The sequence below is a fragment of the Gopherus flavomarginatus genome, chromosome 1 (genome assembly GCF_025201925.1).
Source record: "Gopherus flavomarginatus isolate rGopFla2 chromosome 1, rGopFla2.mat.asm, whole genome shotgun sequence".
NCBI lineage: Eukaryota > Metazoa > Chordata > Testudines > Testudinidae > Gopherus > Gopherus flavomarginatus.
The window spans coordinates 250431405-250438413 of NC_066617.1; the positions used below are offsets into that span (position 1 = coordinate 250431405).

Consider the following 7009-nt stretch of genomic DNA (forward strand, 5'->3'; position numbering starts at 1 on the left):
CATGGTGAAGATACAAAGACCCAAAACCCCAAGTACTGCAGTCAGCTCTCTTTTCTTATAGCAAAGCAGTCTGGTTTCTAACAGTCTAAGGACTGTGGCATACATAAACTATCAAGTGAGAGACTCAAAACTTTAGAATGAAAAGTAAGCATTGGTCTACACTACAAACTTATTTTGATATAACTACATTGGTCAGCGCTTCTAGACAAAGTTACCACCACTTATATATTTAACACCATTATAAATGCTGGAGGCGAGGTGGAGTATCTACACCAAACAAGAGAAGCTCTTCCATCAGCATAGGTAGCATCTTCACTAAGCACTACAACAAGGCAGCTGTAAGTGCAGACAAGCCCTAAGTTTCACAAGTCACCACTTTTTAGTCTCCTCAGAGTCAAATTTTGCAGTGATCCACAATGTGACTGTGGACTGTCTCTGATATCAGAAAAAGTGAAAGCTCATCAGGAAGCATTCCAATTAATATACCAAGCTTCATATACCCCTCAGATGGATCGAACAGCCACAATGTGCAACTCCAAAGCAGTGATACTCTTCAGTCAGTTTTGAGAAGAGAGGTCTATAGTGAATGTGCTCCCCAACCCACGGAATTTAACGCTACCTTGTAGATTCCCTTCTTATGAAGGAGCTGACAAGTGGACAGACTTGATCTTTCTCCCCTAGGCCCACACACTATATTATTTTGGGTTTCTATACCATGATTGCCAATGTACCATCCTTAAACTTAGCTGGTAGCACATAACAAGAATCCTCCATTCCTGACAATGTTAGTATTTCCAATTGCAGTACTGTCTGCTCTCCAAAATAGAAAAAGATAAGCACAACCAAGTACAACAAGTACTACACTACACTGATGACATGATCATCATCTGGACCCATGGGAAGGAGACTCTGGAAAAATTCCACCACGATTTGAACAGCTTCCACCCCACCATCAACCTCAGCCTGGACCAATCTACAGGGGAGGTCCACTTCCTAGACACCACGGTGCAAATAAGTGATGGTCACATTAACAGCACCCTATACCGAAAACCTACCGACCGCTACACCTACCTTCATGCCTCCAGCTTCCATCCCGGGCACATCACACAATCCATTGTCTACAGCCAAGCACTGAGGTACAACCGCATCTGCTCTAACCCCTCAGACAGAGACCAACACCTACAAAATCTCCACCAAGCATTCTCAAAACTACAATACCCGCACGAGGAAATAAGCACAGATCAACAGAGCCAGACGTGTACTCAGAAGCCTCCTACTGCAAGACAAACCCAATAAAGAAAACAACAGGACTCCACTGGCCATCACATACAGTCCCCAGCTAAAACCCCTCCAATGCATCATCAGGGATCTACAACCCATCCTGGACAATGATCCCACACTTTCACAGGCCTTGGGTGGCAGGCCAGTCCTTGCCCACAGACAACCTGCCAACCTGAAACATACTCTCACCAGTAACTGCACACCGCACCATAGTAACTCTAGCTCAGGAACCAATCCACGCAACAAACCTCGATGCCAACTCTGCCCACATATCTACACCAGCGACACCATCACAGGACCTAACCAGATCAGCCACACCATCACCGGTGCATTCACCTGCACCTCCACCAATGTAATATACCCCATCATATGCCAGCAATGCCCCTCTGCTATGTACATCGGCCAAACTGGACAGTCTCTACGGAAAAGGATAAATGGACACAAATCAGATATTAGGAATGGCAATATACAAAAACCTGTAGGAGAACACTTCAACCTCCCTGGCCACACTATAGCAGACCTTAAGGTGGCCATCCTGCAGCAAAAAAACTTCAGGACCAGACTTCAAAGAGAAACTGCTGAGCTTCAGTTCACCTGCAAATTTGACACCATAAGCTCAGGATTAAATGAAGACTGTGAATGGCTTGCCAACTACAGAACCAGTTTCTCCTCCCTTGGTTTTCACACTGCAACTGCTAGAACAGGGCCTCATCCTCACTGACGAACTAACCTCATTATCTCTAGCTTGCTTGCATATATATACCTGCCCCTGGAAATTTCCACTACATGCATCTGACAAAGTGGGTATTCACCCACGAAAGCTCATGCTCCAAAATGTCTGTTAGTCTATAAGGTGCCACAGGATTCTTTGCTGCCAGATTAACACGGCTACCCCTCTGAAGCAAATGCTACGTAATTTTTTTTCAGTGAAAAAGCTAGAGCAACTCATTTAATATATTTACACAGGGTCCCACAGAAACCATGTTCATTGCATGGTGCTCAGGCCATTTCTTTCTGCATTCAAGTTGCTCTCCCTCAAGGCCCTGAATAATTCCATGGCAGTTCTCATTTTTTCTGCTCCCTTTCCTCTTATTCTGCTGCTCCCCCTAGAGACTACAGAACCACCACCAGACTGGTCCCAATAGTATTCCTTTAATGAAGAATTTTCAGTATTATGAGATTTAGTTCCGTCCCTATACACTTACTACCCAAAACTACTGTTAAAACATACCTGTCATCAAAAAATTTTTTGCAAATAGCTAATTCAAGGAGGGAAAAATATTCTCCTTTGTAAAATTATTATTATTTAACAAAGATTAAATTGGGAAAATGTACAGTGGGATCAAGCACATTTATCTTTCACTAATTGCCAAGGACAAGTGAATTTAACTTTTTTTTTTGTCTCACGGTGGTAACTAAGCAGCAAAGAGTCCTATGGAACCTTACAGACTAACAGACATATGGGAGCATGAGCTTTCGTGGGTCATCTGTTAAGTCTATAAGATGCCACAAGACTCTTTGCTGCTTTTACAGATCCAGACTAACACAGCTACCCCTCTGATAGTGGTAACTAAGTTTCTCTACCTGCTGCAAATCCTATTTTTATACTTACTGGCCTAACTCTTAATATTTATTCCTTAGAGTTGCTAAAACAGTAGCCATATGAAAAAATCTAACATGACACTAAGATACAGCCTCATTTGCTCCAATCCCTCAGAGACAAATGCCTACAAGATCTCTATCAAGCATTCTTAAAACTACAATACCCACCTGCTGAAGTGAAGAAACAGATTGACAGAGCCAGAAGAATATCCAGAAGTCATCTACTCCAGGACAGGCCCAACAAAGAAAGTAACAGAATGTCACTAGCCATCACCTTCAGCCCCCCATTAAAACCTCTCCAGTGCATCAAGGATCTACAACCTATCCTGAAGGACAATCCCTCACTCTCACAGATCTTGGGAGACAGGCCAGTCCTCGCTTACAGACAGCCCCCCAACCTGAAGCAAATACTCACCAGCAACCACACACCAAAAAAACTAACTCAGGAACCTATCTTGCAACAAAGCCTGTTGCCAACTCTGTCCACGTATCTATTCAAGGGACACCATCATAGGACCTAATCACATCAGTCACACTATCAGAGGCTCGTTCACCTGCACATCTACCAATGTGATATATGCCATCATGTGCCATCAATGTCCCTCTGCCATTTACATTGGTCAAACTGGACAGTCTCTACATAAAAGAATAAATGGACACAAATCAGATGTCAAGAATTATAACATTCAAAAACCAGTCGGAGAACACTTCAACCTTCCTGGTCACTCAATTACAGACCTCAAAGCCGCAATTCTCTAACAAAAAAACTTAAAAAAAACAAACTCCAATGAGAAACTGCAGAATTGGAATTAATTTGCAAACTGGACACCATTAAGTTAGGCGTGAATAAAGACTGGGAGTGGATGGCACATTACACAAAGTAAAAACTATTTCCCCATGCTAATTTTTCCCCTACTGTTACTCACACCTTCTTGTCAACTGTTTGAAATGGGCCATCCTGATTATCACTACAAATGTTTTTTCCCCCTCTTGCTGATAATAGCCCACCTTAATTGATTAGACTTGTTAGAGTTGGTATGGCAACACCCATTTTTTCAGGTTCTCTATGCATATATATCTTCCTACTGTATTACCCACTTCATCGGATGCATGCAGAGGAAATTAGCCCACGAAAGCTTATGCCAAAATAAATTTGTTAGTCTCTAAGATGCCACAAGTACTCCTCGTTCTTTTTGCTGATAAAGACTAACACGGCTACCACTCTGAAACCTTCTCTAGACCAGTACCTTCTAGGTCAAGGGAGTCAGCAGTAAGATAGCCTGAAGCCCAGTGCTCAGAGCCAGTGTTATCCCCCACAATATACCTATATTTCATTGGTCAATGGGAAGGAAAAATTAAATACACCATCCAGAAAGCCCTGATCACTACTATATTTGACCAGTAATACAGGGAATAGTGATCTACTGAATAACATTGAAGACAAATGTGCTATCCACAAGAAGTCAGACATTTTACTACAAGGACTCTAAATATTTGTTAAACCATTTTTTGGTACCTGAATTCCTACCCCTTAAAAAGAAACATGTGCAAAGTAGTTAAGAATCTTTAATTATTCACAAGCCAGTAACAAGGCAGAGGCTTTAAGGAGTTTGTTTCCTAATGCTGTCCTACCAATGACCTCCAGTTTGACAGGGAGGAATTATTCACTAACAAGTTAAGAGATTCAGTCAAATAATCCAGTGAAAGAAAGGGATAGGACAAAAGACTAATGTGATGTGGGGCCACTAACAACACACTTGAGACAAGATAGCAAAGGAAGAGGTCTGCAGAGATTTTAGATTTGTGTGTTAATTATATTGACTCTTAATAGGCTAGTCTCTGGAATAGTTCTGTGTTAACTATGACCTCTGGCAGCTACTGGTGATTAAACCATCTCTATGTGAGCTTATTTTTCTACATTTTGGACAGCATAATTACTATCAATTGTCTCCTGCTTTTTTGGACTATGCAATTGAATTTTCACATTAGACCTGGCTCTTAAATCAACACACAAAATAAAAAGGAAAGGAAAAGTGCTTCAAGAACAAACATCTGTATCTTACCTACAAACACACACAAGGAATCTTTATCTTTCATTATTTGGTAGTATTTTAGACATGGGCAGCAACGCTAAAAACGATGAAATCTTGCAGTGTTCGATTTATGTCAAAAAACCTAGACACTCAGCACTGACCACTCTTCGCTCCCACAATCCCCAATTTAAGAGTAACAATGCGCATTTTTTCTCATCAGCTGTTGCTCACTATCCTGGGTCGATTCACTGCTAAAGCGGTAGCAAAACAAGGCAGCAGGGTGAGCGGGGGAGAGTGGCGTCAGGACACACACCGAGTGTGCACTGAACCACGGCGAGCGCGTATTCCCACAGGCAGACCCCTTCCTTTCAGCTGGCCCACACTTACACAGGCTCATCGCTGTGACAGACAGCCTGGGAAGCCGCAGACAGACGCACGCCGCTCTCGCTCGGTGCCCGGGCGTGCGAGCGTTGCGGAGCGAGGGTGGGGGTTAGCCCGTGCCACGGTGCGGGGATCCGGGCTGCACCGCCCCGGCTCTGCCCCGGCCGGTGTTGTGTCTGAGGCAGAGGCCCCATGTGACACGGACGGGTGCGGGGCGGGGGGAGCCGAGTGACCCAGACAGGCAGGTTTAACAGCAGCACGCCCGGCCCCGGGCAAGTTGCGGCTCGCGCGCCCCGCCCCTCCCCGCGCGGGTAACTGGCGGGGAGGGGGCAGTTTCTCGGCCCTGCACCCGCCTCCTGGAACTGCCGCAGGCGGGCGCGGGCCGCGCCGGGAGGCGCTGACGGAGTCACTGGCAGTTCGGGGCAGGCCGCGGGCCCGGCCGCCTCTCCACGCGCCGGGCGCTCGTGGGGCCGGAAAGCACCGCGCGGGGAAGGGGCCCGCTCGCTCAGCCGCCCCGTGGCTCACCTGTCGCCGGGACCGCCAGACGCACATTCCCAGGTGGCGCCGCCTGCCCGGCCGGGCCGTGTAGGGGCTTCACATCGCGCTCCCGCCCCCGCCCGCTTCGCTCCTCTCCTCTTCGGCAGCCCCGGCCCGCACTCTGCCCCCCGCCCCCCTCGGTGTCCCCAGCTCCTCCCGCCCACCCCCTTCTTCCTGTGAACGCGTCACACACGGCGCGAGAGAGTCTCGCGCCACCAACCGCCGCTCGGTCAACAAACCTCGCGCCAGCTGCCCAGGGCGCCCTCTAGCGGCGCGCGCCCTTGAGAAGTCGCGTGCGGCGCAGCCGTCACCGCCGAGAGGACTCCTAGGCACGTGACCGTCTGGAAAACGGGCAGGAAAAAAAAAAAGATCCTGCTTATCTGCAGCTCATTGGCTGCGCGGGCTCGGAGGAGGGAGCTAGCTGCGCCCTCTAGTGGGGAAAGAGCCGCTCTGCAAGCGTGAGGAGCGCCGCAGCCAACTGACGGGGGGGGAGTGACTGCGCCGAGTGACTCTCTAGCCCGCCAGGGCGCCGGAGCCCACGTGCGCTGCGACGCAGCAGGTGGAGCCTGCACCCCTCGCGGGCGGCAGCCCAGCCCAGCTGGCACGGGTCCGCCCTCAGCGCCTTTGGTGATTCCCGGGCGTGGGAGGAACCTGCTTTCACCCGCGCTAAAAAAAGTCCCTGGCCCGGGTGTGCTTGGCTCCCCCGTCCCCCTTGTCCATCACGAGTGTGTGGTTAATAGGGGGGGAGTCTACCCCATTGCGCAGCAGGGAGGGGGGCAGCTGGCGGGGAGTTAGAGGAGTCGAAAGCTTTGGCCCCGCGAAAGCGGGTAAACATTTTTTCATACTCTTGAGGATTTTTTATCTTGTACCTGTTTATTAATGAGCAGCTCTGCAGGGTGAAGGTTTGGGGAGGGGCCCTTCTCAGGGACAGATCCCGATAGCCCTTCGTGGGTTACCGTGTGGGTGGTCAAATACTAGGCTGGACTCTCAAGCCCTCCCGAACTAAACCCAGTACTAGGAGACAATCTGAGATCAGACAGAGGCAAATTACAGCTCCTTGAGGCACAGTCAGCCAGCCCCAGTGGAAGTTAAGGTGTCCGAGCTGCAAGCTCACCATTGGCTCTTCTCCACCTTTCCAGGCTACTGCACCCCTTTCAGGAGTCTGATTTGTGTTG

The 7009-nt window shown here is 48.2% G+C and overlaps 1 protein-coding gene across 4 annotated transcripts in view; it reads right to left on the reverse strand.

Moving 5' to 3' along the window:
- REV1 (REV1 DNA directed polymerase) overlaps window positions 1–5960 on the reverse strand; it is a 121815-nt gene extending 115855 nt beyond the window's left edge. For all 4 annotated transcript variants that reach the window (XM_050921595.1, XM_050921604.1, XM_050921575.1 and 1 more), the window contains exon 1: window positions 5823–5960. The gene's annotated coding sequence lies outside the window, so the exon portion shown is untranslated. The remainder of the gene's footprint in view (window positions 1–5822) is intronic.
- Window positions 5961–7009: the final 1049 nt, after the last annotated feature.